Genomic DNA, 18,009 nt, shown 5'->3' with positions numbered 1-18,009 from the left:
GCCTCTGTCTCTGGCTCCTCTGAAGTATCCACAGGGCTCTTGTAGCCCTTCTCCTCCATGCCCTGAGCAATCTGCTTGTAGCTGTCCACGTTTCTACGTCTGGATTGGAGCTGTGCCTGCATCACCTCTCCTCCCCTCAGACACAGGAGATCCAACCCCTCCAGTGTACTCCACGCTCAGTGTGTAGCTGGCATGGTCAGCTGAGGTGTGGTTCCCTGGCCAGCTGGCCGCAGGGCAGCAGAGTTCACAAGGGTGACCAGAGCTGTCAGGGTGTGGCATTCCTGGAGGCCACTAACAGTCAATGTAAGTAATACTGTGTCTACACTGATGCTGCATAGACCTAACTACATTGATCGTGACTCTACACTGCTCGGGGAGCTGGTGCTATTAAGTCAGCAAGACGGGGCAGTTACATCAGTGGGCGTGAAACGTAAGTGTAGATGCGCGCACACGGTGATACTGACGTAAGCTGCCTTGGATCGACATACCCATGCAGTGTAGATAAGGTCAATAATTAAATAAGGCACGTTTTTAAAACCAAAAATTAGAGCCTTTTGCACATCAGCTAAATGATGCTTCAAAAAAGATTTCAGGTAAAGTTGTGTGTGTAGACAGTTTTCTATCTGAGATGACCCCCAGTCCCTTTAAGTGCTTAACTTTTTACAGACCATCATCCATCAGAACGATCTCAAAGCAAGGCATCAGGAATTCAGTCTCAGCGCCCTGGTGTAGTAGGTCTGTAGTCCCTTGTTTAAAGAAAGGGAAAATGAGGCACAGATACAGTGACAGTCTGCATCCGTGGCAGAGCCATATAAGCCCCAGATCTTTCCATTGACCAGCAGGCCACGTTCTATCCCCCTCCTCAACCATGTTCAGCCCTCATTGTTCATCCTTTACCTCCCCAGGGAACTTTCCCTCTCTGCTCATGCCCAGAAGATTTTTGCAGCCAGTGGGGTCTGCTAGTTATCAGAGCTGTGAGTCGGGAGTCTTGGCTTCTGTTCCTGGCTCTGCCCTGCCTCTCTTGCTGTGTGATGTTAGGCTCTAGGAACAGAACTTTGGCTAACAACACATGCCAGATAGGCTCTGGTCTCATGGCAGAACAGGGAAGGCCCCCTGGGGCAGACACAATGCAGAGAGCACACTCAGCCACTCCTAACAGGAGTCATTAAATCATCAGCTCAAGCTAATGTCCTACCACATTTCTAATGTTTGGTCTAATTAATCCACCTTCTGTCATGATTGAGGGCTCTCTGGGGGAGGCGAGGTTGACACTGGCTAATTTTCTAGCCTTAGACAGACTTTACCTCTCTGTCCCTCAAGTTCCTCCCCATCAGTAAGAAGAGACGTCATAGTCCTTGCCAGTGTGTCAGAAGGGTTCATTCATTCATGAATGCCTGAAAAAAGGCTTTGAATTAGTCTGTCCTCCAGCTGAGGGTCAGCATGGTCCTTCTGTGCAAACAGATTATGTGGGATAACAAGCTCCCTTGTTTAGGAAGGGGTGTGGACCAGTTGATAGGGGCCTGGCCTGGCCTTTAGAAGACCTAAAGCCTAACCCCAGCTCTGCTACTGACCTGCTTTGTGACCTTGGGTGAGTCACTTCACCTGTTTCCTCTCCTGCCCATTCTCTGTCTTGTGGGTTTAGGCTGTAACGTCTTTGAGGCTGGGAGTGTTGCTAACTATAGGAACGCCTTCACTGTGGAGTTAGCTCAGGTGATGGGCACCTGGGTGAGCCTAGCCTGGATGTGGGCAGCCACAGTGCAAAGCCCCAGCTGAGCTCAGCATGTTGGTTTAGAGGTTTAATTGTTTACCCATTGCCCTGCTCTGCTGTGCAAGATCGGGTCTCAGCCACACTTGGAGGGGAGATATTGGATTCGAGGGACCATGGTTCTGACCTGGAATTGGCAGTTCCTCTCTAACGGGGCTGGCTTAGCAAGCGTACCCAGTGCCGTACATGATGTTATCTTCACATCAGTAACACGCAGCACCGCAAAATGATTCACAGTGAGAGGCAGCCCAAAGGAAGTGACTCAGTGAGGAGGCGGTAGGGGAGGGGTGACCATTCCAGATAGGAGTAGCCCAAGGAAGAGCGACCCTAGCTGCAGAGGGTCATGGGAAAGATGAGCGAGTCCACGGAGAGGGACGGCTTTAAATGAGATCTGCAGGAAGCCAAGAGAAGGTGGTGGAGGAGGTGACTAGGGATGGACTGGAAGCCAGGGAAGGTGATGGAGGATGATGGGGAGGGGATGGACAGAAAACCAGGGAAGGTAATGGAGGGTGAATTGGTAGGAAGCCAGTAAAGGGGTCAGAGGATGGGTGCTCCAGGGGCACCATTGGCTAGGACGTGGTACTTATAAAGCAGCATTAGCTGGGACAATGCAGAGGTTGAGTCTGAGAGTTACCTGGAGTACAATATTTCAGTGCTCAGGTATTACGGTGAGGAGTGTGGTATAACAACCCAGAACAGGAGGGGAGGGAGCAGGTGGCGAGAGGTCTAGAAAACCGGAGCAGGTGGCTGAGGACGAGGGGACAGATGGGTAATGGGGCACTCCGGTCCTGTTTGCTGGGACAAGGCTGGCTGCAGGCAGCATTTGGGGCTCTTGGAAATTTAGATTCGGTTCCTTAAATACCGATACAATAAGCCATCCGCATGTCCCCCGCAAAGCTGCCAATTTCCTATCAACACTTCTCTGGTCTGACCAGACAGCGGCTCTGGGACAGTGTCTCTACAGCGTATTGGTGAATGTGTGTATGCTAAAAGCCCATCTGACGTCCCTCACCCCAGGCTGCCGTGTGAGCAGCCACCCTTCAGAACCCCAGTCTGCAGCCAGCTGGGGTCCCGGCAGCCTGCAGTCACACACCGACTAGTGAGAGGCAACATCTCTCATAAATCAAAGGAGCTTCCTCCAGCTAGGCGCGTCCTGCCAGCTCATTCTTGTGCTGCCAGGAGTTTTTTTTACCCTCACAGGCCAAACCCTTCAGTCCTTACTCTGCGTCAAGCTTCCTCCTGACAGCACCGGGAGATTTGCTCGAGGCCGAAGTGCTGGATTTGGCCCCATGTTTGCAATAGCCTCTCTGAATCGGATGAGATGGGAGAGACAGTCTGGGCTGCTGGTTAGACACGAGGCGTGAGTTCATACCAAACGGACACAGGAGCATTTTAAGGGAGCTCAAATGGTAGTCCTCCTCCCCCTCCCAGAGCAGTCTCCCTTTAAGAACCAGTTATAATTGGGGGGTGGGGTGGGAGTGGGCGGAGGGCTTCCCCGCTGGGCTGACTGGGGAGGGTGCTTGAGTGTTTGCATCTGTCCTCAGACAGCCCTGCTAACAGCTAAGCCACAACCACATGCAAGGAAGAGGGGAAACCCAGCAGCCACGTCTAAGCCTGTGCAGGGGGAAGAGATCAGGAGAGATCGCTGTGCCCAGCATCATGGTAGCTGTGTCCATGTAAACCCACAGCCCCAAGTGCCTGCTGTGTGTCTCTCAGACACCCCCTGGGGTTAGCGCTCCTGACCTGGGAACTCAGGCAGCCAGTTCCTGTGCAAGTTCGATGCTTCGTCTCCTTTGAGGAGACACTGTTTTCCTCTGAGCTGCTGGAGGCACCCGCGCTCCTGCAAGACCCAGCATGCGGCCTGCGTCACTGGGCCTAAGCTCCCCATGGAGCAGGAGCGGTCTTTGGAGTGCGCTGGCAGGGAGGAGAACGTGCCTACTCCAGCAAGCCGGGAAAGGGTAAAACAAAAAGCAAGTTCTGGGCTCCCTCAGACTCTGGCTGTAGCAGGCCCCACCCTGCGAGCTGGTGCAGCTGGGCCCCAAAGTCCAGCCCTCAGCTACCTCTGCACCCTTATTAGGGGGTGGATCACCGCTCACCTGGTTACAGACCTGGTCCTTCAGAACGGGCTCCAAGGCCAGCCCTGCTCTGGCCCATGCTCACGTGAGGGCTGTTGCTACGTGGTGTGCTGCTCCCCATGCCACGTCTGCCCCTGCACCCCCTAGGCCCCGCTGCCTGAGAGGCCCCTGGGTGGGAGAAAACTCTCGGGTCGGATTCCAGCTAGTGAAGTCCGTGGGAGTTTTTGCCATTGACTTCACAGGGGCCAGGATTTCATCCCCACTGGCCAGCTCTGGTCAGCTGGTCTCAGGGAGGTCATGCTAGGAGGCAAGGAAAATGCATTCAATGGCTAAAGCCTAATCTGACCCAGTGCTGCAGCAGCCCTCCTCTTCCTCACTTTTCTAATCCAGTGATCCCTGCCGTTCAGCCAGCTAGGAGCCTCCCTCCAGCTGCATCTCTGAGCTGGGCAGGCCTGGACGTCTCTCTTGCTCCCAGCGTCAGGCTGGGTCTCCTGCAGCCTGCCCAGATGAACATGCTTGAGAGGGAGCTGAAGCTACCCCAGTGTAGTGTGGTGAGTCTGGGGTAGGAGCTCTGTCATCCGGCCAAGGAGATTACGCTGTTCCCTGCCCTGCCTCCCTGTGGAAGACCGTGACACCCCAGCCCACTCTTCCAAGAGGAAAGATCCCTGACGAGGAGGCAGAGGATGGGGGTAGGCAGGGGCTGTGAATGTGGCAGGGCTGTGTTTGTACCCGTGAGGGACACCAGGAAAGCAGGCGTTACTCATGGAACCCTTGGAGACATGCATCCGTGTAGGGCCCGGCAGCGTTAGCTGCAGGCATGATCTGCAGAAGCCAAATCAAGCTAGAGGTGCTGGATTTCCTGCTGCAAAGGAAATGAAGAGTCATCTAGGTTTCCCTTTTCTCTCCTGACCACTGGATGCTGCCCTAGCAGTAACTTCAGTAAATGAAGTGAGCTAGGAGTGGGTGTAGTTGGGTGGGGGGTGACGGAATTAACATGGGGAAAAGAGGGGCCATAGATCATGCCTTGAAATAAAGGATCATGAAGTGTTGTTTCTACAGCTCCCCTGGCTTGGTCTGTGCCCAGCAAAGGAGACAGCTGAGCTAAATAAATAGATAATAAATAATAAATAAATAGGCTTAAATAGAGACTGGGAGTGGCTAAGTCATTATGCAAGGTAGCCTGTTTCCTCTTGTTTTTTCCTACCCCCCCCCCCCAGATGTTCTGGTTTAACTTGGATTTAAACTTGGAGAGTGGTCAGTTTAGATGAGCTATTACCAGCAGGAGAGTGAGTTTGTGTGTGTATGGGGGTGGGGGGGATGTGAGAAAACCTGGATTTATGCAGGAAATAGCCCGACTTGATTATGTAAAGAGTTGTCACTTTGGATGGGCTAGCACCAGCAGGAGAGTGAATTTGTGTGGGGGGGTGGAGGGTGAGAAAACCTGGATTTGTGCTGGAAATGGCCCACCTGTTGATCACTTTAGATAAGCTATTACCAGCAGGACAGTGGGGTGGGAGGAGGTATTGTTTCATATTCTCTGTGTGTATATAAAGTCTGCTGCAGTTTCCACAGTATGCATCCGATGAAGTGAGCTGTAGCTCACGAAAGCTCATGCTCAAATAAATTGGTTAGTCTCTAAGGTGCCACAAGTCCTCCTTTTCTTTTTGCGAATACAGACTAACACGGCTGTTACTCTGAAAGCTGAGCTATATGTAGGTTTATTCTTCGTATTCAGTGAACGGACCCTGGCTTCATTCACGAACAGCTCAGCTTCATAAGGGCTCAGTCTGGACTAGGCTTTTGGCTGTTATAACACCACTTCTCAGATTGCTGGTTAATGTCAGAGGAAGGATGGGTCAGTGGTCACAACAGGTTCAGTTCCCTGCTTTGCCACAGACTTCCTGTATGACTCTGGGCAACTCACTTAATCTGTGTGCCTCAGTTCCCCTCTGGGGATAATAGTCGCGCCCTGCCTCACAGGCTACATCCATTACAGACTGTGGCACTCAGATCCATGGCAAGGGGGGGTCAGGACCTCAGGTAGATAGAACTAAGGCAGCTGCACGTACTAATGCAGCCGCTCCACAAAGAGATTTCAGAGTAACAGCCGTGAGGCAAAAAGAAAAGGAGTACTTGTGGCACCTTAGAGACTAATGAATTTATTTGAGCATAAGCTTTCGTGAACTACAGCTCACTTCATCGGATGCATACTGTGGAAAGTATAGAAGATCTTTTTATACACACAAAGCATGGAAAAAATGGGTGTTTACCACTACAAAAGGTTTTCTCTCCCTGCACCCCACTCTCCTGCTGGTAATAGCTTATCTAAAGTGATCACTCTCCTTACAATGTGTATGATAATCAAGGTGGGCCATTTCCAACACAAATCCAGGGTTTAACAAGAACGTCTGGGGGGGGGGGTAGGAAAAAACAAGGGGAAATAGGTTACCTTGCATAATGACTTAGCCACTCCCAGTCTCTATTCAAGCCTAAGTTAATTGTATCCCATTTGCTAATGAATTCCAATTCAACAGTCTCTCGCTGGAGTCTGGTTTTGAAGTTTTTTTGTTGTAATATCGCAACTTTCATGTCTGTAATCGCGTGACCAGAGAGACTGAAGTGTTCTCCAACTGGTTTATGAATGAAGAAAAGGAGGACTTGTAGCACCTTAGAGACTAACCAATTTATTTGAGCATGAGCTTTCGTGAGCTACAGCTCACTTCATCAGATGTATACCGTGGAAACTGCAGCAGACTTTATATACACACAGAGATCATGACTCTGATCCAGACTCCAGCGAGAAACTGCTGAATTGGAATTCATTTGCAAATTGGATACTATTAATTTAGGCTTAAATAGAGACTGGGAGTGGCTAAGTCATTATGCAAGGTAGCCTGTTTCCTCTTGTTTTTTCCTACCCCCCCCCCCCGATGTTCTGGTTTAACTTGGATTTAAACTTGGAGAGTGGTCAGTTTAGATGAGCTATTACCAGCAGGAGAGTGAGTTTGTGTGTGTATGGGGGTCGGGGGGGGGATGTGAGAAAACCTGGATTTATGCAGGAAATAGCCCGACTTGATTATGTAAAGAGTTGTCACTTTGGATGGGCTAGCACCAGCAGGAGAGTGAATTTGTGTGGGGGGGTGGAGGGTGAGAAAACCTGGATTTGTGCTGGAAATGGCCCACCTGATGATCACTTTAGATAAGCTATTACCAGCAGGACAGTGGGGTGGGAGGAGGTATTGTTTCATGATCTCTGTGTGTATATAAAGTCTGCTGCAGTTTCCACGGTATACATCTGATGAAGTGAGCTGTAGCTCACGAAAGCTCATGCTCAAATAAATTGGTTAGTCTCTAAGGTGCTACAAGTACTCCTTTTCTTTTTGCGAATACAGACTAACACGGCTGTTACTCTGAAACCTGGTTTATGAATGTTAATTCTTGACATCTGATTTGTGTCCATTTATTCTTTTAAGTAGAGACTGTCCAGTTTGACCAATGTACATGGCAGAGGGGCATTGCTGGCACATGATGGCATATAACAGAGGTTCCAAACCACAACCAGGAACAAGCCTCCCCGTCCTCGAGCACGTTTGTGAAGGGGCTGCCCTCCCGTTTGTGGCAGTGTTCATGAAATGGAGTTACGACACTGCCAAAACCTTTGGTCTCCTGACAAATCCCCTGGTGAGCTGTGTGCTGTGTACGGGGCACCCTAATCTGCTCTCACACCTGCTGGGGCCAGCTCAGAGCAGTCTCCCTGGCTGTCAGTTTACACTGTGGTAACTGAACTGGACCCAGCATGGCCCCCCCTTCCTCTTGCCCGACTTTGCATTGTTCCTGCAGCGTCTCCTGATTGGTTTTCTTTGCTGTGGTTTTGACAGGATGCAGCTCGAGGGGAGCTGAACTGTGTCAGCTGTTGACACTAGATTAGTCACCTCTATGGCTCTGGCAGACAGAATCAGCTCTGTCTGGTTGGGAGCAGCCAGTTCCCACGGGGCTCTTGATTCTTGTCTCTGGTGACAGTGATGAGGTCAAAGGAAGCTTGCTAAACCTCCAAAGATTTGGTTCTGAAGGGATGGAGAAGGGGCAGGTCCAGAGCCCATAAGGAAACTAGGCACTGCAGGTCAGACTGGGAAAATAACGGACTTCTTGGTTCACTGGTTACTCAAAAACAAAGAAAAATTTAGACTTTTTTGGCAAGTCTAAAAGTGTAGGGAAAAAAAATTCGTTTTGAGTTGAACAAAACGTTTTGTTTAGATGTTGAACGGGTTTTTAAACTTTAAAGAAACAATGAACATTTTGAAACCGTCATTTTGAATTGAAAAATTTAAATTCTGATTGATTCTGGAATTTGGAGATGGGGTGTGTGTATCTTTTTTCCCCCCAGTCAAAACGGATGTGAATTTAAGTGTTTTGGTGTCACCAAATCTGCACTTTTGGCCGAAAAAGTTTCGGTTGAAGCGTTTTCCCCACCTCTTACCACGGGTAGGTGGTGCTATGAGGCCACTGGATCTCTTGTACTAAACAGGGCCAGTGCTTGGATGGGAGATGTCCAAGGAGAATCTGTGTGAAGCAGAAGGTCAAGAGGGGGCACTCGCCCTCCAAGTCACTGCCTTAGCACAGGGCAGCGCTGTGCTATGGAGGTACCGTATTTCTGCTGAGATGCAAAGCAAGGTCTGAGATGCTCAGAGGAAGGTGCAGGCCCATGCAATCTCCCTCTCCCCAGACATCCGTGCAGCAGGAGGCTTTCCTGGCATAGCTCTAGGAGGGAGATCTGCTAAGTGGAGAGGTTCTGGCCAGGCTCCCTACATTGACAGAGCCATTAGCAAGCACTGGTGGGCAGTGAGCCCATATCCTTTTCAGAGCAACAGTAAGATGCAGTACACAGCACCTTCCTGCATGGCTGGCTGGCTCAGGGACATGCAGTGAAACCTGCACTGCTCCCTCCCCCACTGCTCCCTCCCCCACACTCAGGTCATCTGCAGGTTGTGAACCCAGGACATCCTGTTCTAGATTCACAGATTTCAAGGCTGGAAAGAACCATTCGATTCTCTCGTCTGACTTCCTGCATGGCACAGACCAGAGAACCCTCCCCACAGGGTTCCCTAGCCTCCCTAGCCCTGCAGAGAGCCCGATATTTCAAACCGTGAACCTTTACCGCTGCTTGAGCTAAAAGGAACAGGCCCTTTAGTTCAGGGGGCAGGAGCAGACCCATAAACATCGCTGCATCGACCAGCCACTAGAGAGGGGAGAACAACCACTCTGTTAGCATGGATTACACGTGGCAGAAAGGGCTGGTTTCTGTACGTTCCCGCTTTGTAGGATGGCACAAGATCCAGGCCTGCTGGTATTTCCACCATTGCAATTACAGGGTCTCCATCCCCCCTTGGGTATGATTCTCCCTGACAACTTGATATTTTGCTCCTTCATTTGCTGGCTTATTTCACTCCTCTGTCCCACTCCCATACAGTGGTAATGCAGTATCTTTACTACCTGCTTCACAAATGCTGCTGCTGAGCATGGATTTGCTTTCCTAGAATTTTCCCAGGTCTTTGATCCCTGATTTCTGGTGTACAGTAGCTTTGAGACTAGCCATTGCAGTGAGTGGACTGGCTGCAGCCGAGGATGCTAATCAACAAACACAGGACACAGTGGATGCATGAGGGTGTAATCTACAACAGTGACACCCCTGCAATCCCATTAACACCATGTTAGCACAGGTGTAAGTTATAGGAACTGAATAAACAATTGGCTGGTGCACAGAAACGCCACTTTCCCAGCACTGACAGGTTTCAGAGGGGCAGCTGCGTTAGTCTGTATCAGCAAAAACAACGAGGAGTCTTTGTGGTGCCTTAGAGACTAACAAATTTATTTAGGCATGAGCTTTCATGGGCTAGAACCCACTTCATCAGATGCATGGAGTGGAAAAATACGGGAGCAGGTATAAATACATGAAAAGATGTGAGTTGCCTTACCAAGTGTGAGCTCAGTCTAATGAGACAATTCAATTGACAGCAGGATACCAAGGGAGGAAAAATAACTTTTGAAGTAGTAATGAGAGTGGCCCATTTCAGACAGTTGACAAGAAGGTGTGAGTAACAGTATGGGTGTGTTGGCTTCTGCAGGGCTCACAGAAATAAAACAGGGAGTTATGCACTCGAATGTATGCAAGGAACACATCACTGGAGTAAGAACTACTTTTTTTATGCAGTAACTTGCCAGATTGTAGGCTTCTCCCACCATCTTTCTACACCAATGGGCCTCCACCAGCAGGTGTCGTGATCACACCATGTGCATTTCACAGTCCCAACGCCCCTTACATCAGAGGAGGCCTGTGTTCACCAACATCACATTGCATGATGAGGTGTGCTAGGATGGACTCTGTGTGACCCAAAGCTGCTATTTCCAACTATCCTGAATAAATCTGCTATGACTACATGCACCATCCAATTGCACGTGAATGAGTCTGCACTCTCGGATTGCCCAGGGCAAGCTGACATTTCCCGAGTGAAGCGTGTCTCTGTATCGAGCCTTTTGAGGATACTGCAGGCACAGCTCAATTCCTTCTCTCTCAACTGCTATTCCTAGCCCAGGCTTTATGTCTCATCCTCTCGGTGCCTTGATCCTAAATCAAGCAATCTTTAAGATCTCCCTTCTTGTGGTCTTGGTGCGAAGTGTTGAACTGTTGAGGAGTCAGGTTGTCTTGGGTTTCTACAGGAGGCTTTTATTTAACAGTTATGCCAACACCACGAGGGATGAAAACACAGCAGAGCCAGCTCTCATGGTACATAGTGGTTTTTGTAAAGCTCTGACTGCTGGAATCAGGTTATTAGCTGCGAAGCTCATCTTACATTTAAAAAAGTGCTCTCTAGATTTAAAACTTTTTAGACCATGACTGTGTGTGCTAGTGGTTTGAGCACTGCCTTGGGACTCAGAAGAGCTGGGTTTTAGTCCCACCTCTGCCACTGGCCTGCTGGGTGACCTTGGGCAAGTCACTGCCCCTGTGCCTCAGTTTCCCCATCTGTATAATGGGATAAGGATCCTGACCTCCTTTGTAAAGTGCTTTGAGATCTATACGAGGGGAAGGGTTTATTATTATTAATAATAATAAAACTGACTCCAGGAGCCCAAGCCATCCCAGGCATAAATCTGTTTCCACAGCACCAGTCACCGTGCTGGTGGTTTACTATGTTTCCATTTCAGAGCCTTCTGCAAATGAACTCAGTGGCACGTCTGGTAACTGGCTACAAGAGCAGGTGCTTCCTGCACTGCCGCTACGGGAGTGGCGTTTACTTGCACCCATGCCAAAGCTTTCACTGCACCAGAGGAAAGGGCTGTGGTGTCTGCATCCGCTCCCTGCTCTTGGCTTGGGAAGCCGAGAGGTCATGTTCAGGGGCAAAGGAAACACGTGGGCCCCTGAAAACAGGAGCTAACCTGACCTGCTGTCTAGGGCTCCAGCCAGAGTCAAGTCCTTAGCACTTCTCCAGCGCAATCCAGCTACGGATCTCACAGGAGGACAAGTATTATCGCCTCCCTATGAATGCAGCAGCTGAGGCCCCCAGCTGTTAAGTGATTTGCTCAAGGTCACACAGAGAGTCAATGGCAGACCCACAAAGAGAACCCAGGAGTCCTGAGGCCTAACCCTGCACCTTCGCTGCCTTCTTTGGTGTTTCAAAAGAGTTTGACTAACTTGTCTTGGGCTTTTTTGGGGTAAAAGTCACCACCAAAAAGATTGCTGGCCTCTGTGGTTTTGGGGAGAATGAGTTAACTGGGAGGAAGGATGGTCCTAGGCTGTAGTAGTGCTCCTGTTCTGACACAGACATCCTGTGTGCCCTTGGGCAAGTCATGTAGCCGGTCTGGGCCTCAGGTCCTCATCCCCACTGCATAGATAATAGCCCTGCCCGGCCTCACAGGGATGTGAGAGGATAAATGCACTAAAGATTGTGAGGCCCTCAGCTCCTATGGACAGACGATGACCCATGCCTTCTTGTCATGCATTAGAGCTTACATGAAGGGCAACTTCCTGTCTTACATGTTTGTAGTGTTACTGTGCTCTGTTAGCCACCCTGTTCCTCCCGCTCCAGAGCTGGCTGCACTGCAGTAGTGGTGCACATAATGCTTTTCATCCTTAAAACTCTCTGGAAAACACAAATGACAAAGTCCTCAGTAGACCTGCGAGACAAGACCTATCACTGTTTTTCAGATGGGGAAACTGAGGCAAAGAGGCTAAATGAACTTACCCAGAGGCCACAGAAGAGGTTAGTGGCAGAGTCCGTGATAGACAGAGAGACTCTTATTATTAATTTGTATTACAAATAGAGCATCCCAATCTGAGACTGGGACTCCATTGTGCCAGGCACCGCCCTGACACATAGCAAGAGGCTGGCTCCCCAGAGCCCTCATCGTCTATATAGAGAAAGGGCAGGAGGGGAAGAAGAGAGGTGAAATCACACAGCAGAACTGGACGTTGAACCCGGAAATCCCTACGCCTAAGAGCTAGGCCACATTTGTGAGCTGGCAGCCTCTTGCCTGGCAGGGCCTCTGCAGACCCACAGTGAAAAGGGAGGGGAAGGGGTGCTGCAGAAGGTTGTATTCCTTAGCCCTGCACAGCTGCTGGGTGGAGTTAGTCATGTTCCCTTTAATAGAAAGCAGTCGTTAAAGCTCTTTGCTTCCTGTGTGTAATGTGCATCCCTCGTCTGCGCCCCTGGGGTCCCCTTGGCTGTCCGCTCTCACAAGCGGCTCTCTGGGTTTGAGCGCAGACCGATCAAGTGGTTCGTTTTGCTGAGCTGGGTGGCCCTGGGCTGTGATGGGACCGATGCCAATGCCACATGGGGTTCAAGAGAGACCCATTAGGAAGTGGTTGGGCGAACTGCACACAGCAGCTGCTCACCCCCATCTAGGCAGGAAGTGGAGCTGGCGGGGAGGGGAGAGGGGTTAGAACAGCGCTGGACATTGTTCCATCCTGCAGGCCACCTTGTTTGTGTTTGGGCCAGAGTGAAGCTCCCGAGAAACTGTCCAAGCCCTTCCCAGAGGGGGTCCTGTTCAGCCCCAGGGACACTGGGGCCGAGGTAACACACTGGATAGGCTCTGGCCAGCTAGCATCAGCCACTGAGCCTGGCCACCTTCCAGTACTGGGGGAGACTGCTGGATGATCTAGGGAGAATCTCCAGCTGCTAGGAAGGACCAGGTGACATTTTGGCCACACCCAAACCAGAACTAGAACCAGAAAACAGGCCTGTCCTAACACCAAAGCCAAAGGGGAGGCTCCTGAAACATCCCCACCCTGTCTATCTCCAGTACTTAGGAGGAGCCACTGACAATATTTAATGGGTTTATTCTCACACCCCCTGAGAGGCAGGGCAAAGCTATTACCCCCATTGTACAGATGGGAAACTGAGGCACAGGGAGGCTATGTGACTTCCTCACACAGGAAGTCTGTGGCAGAGCAGAGACTTTAACCTATGTGTGACAGGTTGGATCACAGAAACCCCCTTGAAGGCTGCCAACTGATGTGCCAAGACTACTTCTGCTCCTGCTTTCCTGTCCTATCAGCTTAGGACTTCAGTGCCCTGCCTGGTTTGAGCCAGACCCAGTAGCCTGCTGCAAACCCAGACCCAGGTCTGAACCACGTCCCTTAACAGCTGTAGGCGTAATTGAAAGAAACTTAGGAAGTATTCCTGTCCTTGACACTCAGATGCCCAACTCCCAATGGGGTCCAAACCCTAAATAAATCCGTTTTACCCCGTATAAAGCTTATACAAGGTAAACGCATTAATTGTTCGCCCTCTATAACACTGATAGAAAGGTATGCACAGCTGTTTGTCCCCCCCCCAGTATTAATACATACTCTGGGTTAATTAATAAGTAAAAAGTGATTTTATTAAATACAGAAAGTAGGATTTAAGTGGTTCCAAGTAGTAACAGACAGAACAAAGTGAATTAACAAGTAAAATAAAATAAAACACACCAGTCTATGTCTAGTACAGTAATCATACTGAATACAGATAAAAACCTCACCAGTTCCAGTCAGTTTTCTTTTACAGACTAGTCTCCTTCTAGTCTGGGTCCAGCACTCACTCACACCCCCTGTAGTTACTGTCCTTTGTTCCAGTTTCTTTCAGGTATCTTTGGGGGTGGAGAGGCTCTCTCTTTAGCCAGCTGAAGACAAAATGGAGGGGTCTCCTAGGGGTTTAAATAGACTTTCTCTTGTGGGTGGAGACCCCCTCCTCTCTCCTATGCAAAGTCCAGCTGCAAAATGGAGTTTTGGAGTCACTTGGGCAAGTCACATGTCCATGTGTGACTGAGTTCCTTACCAGCCAAGCCACATTCCTGGGAAAGCCCAGATGTGGATTGGCATCTCCAAGTTTATTGTTGGTTTAAGCGCTTCTTGATGGGCACTTACTGAGAATAGCCTTTTCTCAGGAAGCTGACCAACGGCTTCACTAAAACCTACTCAGAATCAAACAAGTGAGCAGCCAATATCCATAATTTTGAATACAAAAATGATACATACACACAAATAGGATTAATAGAATCAGTAGATCATAACCTTTACAGAGATATGTTACATGGCATATGTAGCATAAAACACATTCTAGTTATGTTATATATACATTCTTAAGTATATTTCCATAAATCCTTATGGGGGGCACTGTCACACCACGTCTTAAGTCCCAGGCTAGTTCCTGACCCACAAGGGCCATCCTTCCAGCGTACCGAGCCTGTGACGGTTCTCAGGGTCCCCAGAACTGCAAGAGAGGTAGCCTTGTTCTTGGTGGCTAGCTGTTAACCACTCACGCACTCCCCTCTGGGCTACACCAGCCCTGTCTTTGCCTTGCAGGTTAACGATGGGTTCAGCCTAGTCTCCAAGTTCCTTTGAAACATTCCCCTGTGAGAGCCAGCCCCTGACACTGGCTACTGACAGAACTCCCAAATCCTCTGCCCCCAAGGAGCAGCATACCACGGTTTTACTTTAAACCACCGCTCCTGTATAACACCCAGGACTTGCGAGGACTTCCAATAAAACTGAAGTAGTTTTATTTAAAAGTGACAAGAGATTCACCTGGAAACAAGTGGTTACGATACAAAACAAAGTCAGAAGACACAAACTAGGGCCAACGCTCACCAATAAAGTAGGTTCCTCCCAAACCCCAAAGTTCAGTCTGTTGCTGAACCAGCTAGTTGGCTTTACAGGACCCAGAATCCAAACCCACTCTCCTCCAGATGTCTCCTCAGTGACCGGAGACAGAGGACCTCTCCCAACTTTGGGTTAAGTCTTTTGGTTCTTTCCGAGACTGGGCGATCCCCTGCCTGTTGTAATCTCCCCACTGTATTTTCCACTGAATGCATCCGATGAAGTGAGCTGTAGCTCACAAAAGCTTATGCTCAAATAAATTGGTTAGTCTCGAAGGTGCCACAAGTCCTCCTTTTCTTTTTGCGAAAACAGACTAACACAGCTGCTACTCTGAAACCGGTCCTGTGGGAGTGGCTCCAAGTGGTTGTGATTGTTTGCAGTTCTTGGATGGCCTTGGGATGGAGCAATTATAGACATCAGAGCTTTGCATTACATCACCAGCTAACCAGCAAGGGTGGAGCTCCCTCCTGCTTGAATGGGCCATCATCACGACACATTAACCCTTGATGACTAACTTTTACATCCAAGACCATAAAGCAGACTTTCAACATTGTTACATTATTTCTTGAGTGTCACCCATACACACATTTCTCAACGATCCTGAGTCTTGCTAAATTACAAGCTTTCTGTAGACACCTTACATGTTACCCTTTGGATAAATACCCTGCAGGACATGTGTTTGGTGTAGTGCGTTGATCAGGTCTGAGGTGAGAGTTGTTTGCAGAGAACAGGGGACCCTTGCCCACTGAGCTCTGTCACTGTTGTGAACTGATGTTTTGGTTTGGGGTCCATCTCTGGTTTTAGACATGAATAGCTTTCAAGTCTGATTCTGTTTAATCCTCCCATCTGGTACTATATTAAAACAGAGATTGGCTCAACCAGACAGTTTGGACAATAGCTACTTACATACTAAACAGCAGGTATATCACTTTTGCTTATGGGGAACGTATATCGAGAACCAACCATTCGGGCTTTTTGAAAATTACACCACCAAAATGGTTATTTCAACAAACAAATTTTTCATGAAAGGTGTCTGTTTTCCACAGAAAAAAAATGATGTTTTTGGAAAAAAATAAAAACTGACCACCCCACTACCAAAATATTTTGGACAAACCCAGAAACATTTCAATTGGGCAGTGCTAGTGCCTCATGGGACTTGTAGTTCTGTTGGCTCATATCTCTATTCTCCACTATGGGCCAGGCTCCTGGATGAACTACATCTCCCATGATGCACCAGGGACTCCCCATGACACACTAGATGACCTCTCCAAGAGGGGAGGCAAGGGTGTATCATGGGAAACAAAGTCCAACCAGGGAACCTAGTGTATAGAGGCAAATAGGAGCATTAGGCACTTGACCTACAACAGCCATGGGGCAACATTTCTAAAAACCAAAATATTTTGGATTTTGGCCATAATTTTTGGTATTCAACTTCCTGCCACAAAGCAAACTTATCCATCCCCCATTTTTCATCCAGCTCCACTAACCATGCTGATAAGTAAAGCAACATTTCTCACCCTTCTGCACCAGCGCAATTGCAGTCTTTTCTACACTGCAGGACCCACCAGGCCTATTAAAGTAGCTCAGGGTCTCATTTTTATGGGCCTCAAAGGGTCATGTGTCTACTCCTGACAATCACATGACCCTTGCAATTCTTAAAGGGACAATGGGTTACCAAACATCTCTAATCTTGCCTTTAAAAAAGCCGTAATGGACTGGAAACTTCATGCCAAACCACTTGGTGTGTCAGGGTATGCTGGAGCTTATGGAATCAAGTCCCTGGCTCTGACCCTATGGCATTGCATTCAGGTTTGACCCAGAAGCAGGAGGGGTCTGTTTTACAGCTACAGGTCAGGTGCTGTCATTCTCAGTGCCTTTGTCCCAAGATGGCAGAAATCCCAGTAGGACAGTGTATCTCCCAAGAGCCCCACCAGTCAGGGTGGCACAAATCTTGCAATATTGACTTCAGTGTCTCTTATGACATTTTCTGCCTGTCTGGGCTGAAATTTCATGAGATGAGCTTGGAAGATTTTTGGCTTCTTTGGATCCAAATGCAACCCCTCACCCTGATTCAGTGTTAGATTGCTCCTGGAGTCTGGTCCAGATCCAGTCACACCTCCTCAGTCCAGGTATGTTAGAAAAAAGACATTGCATGTTACCAGTCAGTCTAGGAGTCAGAACAGCAGACTGGCATATAGGAGACCTGGATTCTTTCCCCAGCTATGCCACAGGCTCCTTGTGTGAACTTGGGCAAGTCATGTCATTGCTTTGTGCCTCAATTTCCCCATCAGTAAGACAGGGATAAAGATGTGAGATGCCGTGCATGTGCACTGGACTAGTATTGCCCTGTGAGCTGGCAGGGGATATAAAGTCAAATGTTGACAAGAACATAAAAGCAAAGCCATTTCCGTCATAATGACAGTAGCCTCCTTTAAGGCCTTTCATCCACCAGCCTGCGCCTTCATGTGCAGGCACAAGTCCAGGCAGGGTGCGGGCTGGTGAAGGAATGTTGTCATCAGCATTACGCTGGCAGGGCACTGTTCTGCAGCAGGTAGGTACAGGCCCTGGAGGAGAGCCTGGGATGCCTGCTCTTCGGTGTTCGAGCAGGGATTCCTGCCAGCCCCCGGGGGACATGGGGAGAGCTGTCAGTGCCCAGGAAGAGAGCTGGGCACGATTCCTGAATTTCCCAAGGCGCCCCCCCCCCCCCAATGGCTTTCGGAGGCTGAGTGGGCATCGCTGCAAATGCTGCTCTTCATCATGATGAGGAGGATCCTCAGCCCACCCCCTCTGCAGCTGGCCAGATGCTGCTGTCAGGGGGCTGATGCGACAAGCTGACGCAGGCTGAGGGGGATCAGCAGCAGAGGTGGGCTGGGCTGACAGCACCATAGACCTGTCTGAGAGTCCCCCAGGGCCTGCACTGCCACTCTGCATTGGCATCAGGCACCTTGGTGCCGAAGGACACTTGACAGCAAATCCAGCTCAGTTCTGGTCGCGCCCAAGTTCATTCCCAGCCAGCAGCTGCTGACTCAGCCCTTTGC

Source organism: Caretta caretta, chromosome 18 (assembly GCF_965140235.1).
Source record: "Caretta caretta isolate rCarCar2 chromosome 18, rCarCar1.hap1, whole genome shotgun sequence".
NCBI lineage: Eukaryota > Metazoa > Chordata > Testudines > Cheloniidae > Caretta > Caretta caretta.
The sequence above is the reverse complement of the archived record's forward strand: the minus strand, read 5'-3'. Positions refer to the sequence as shown.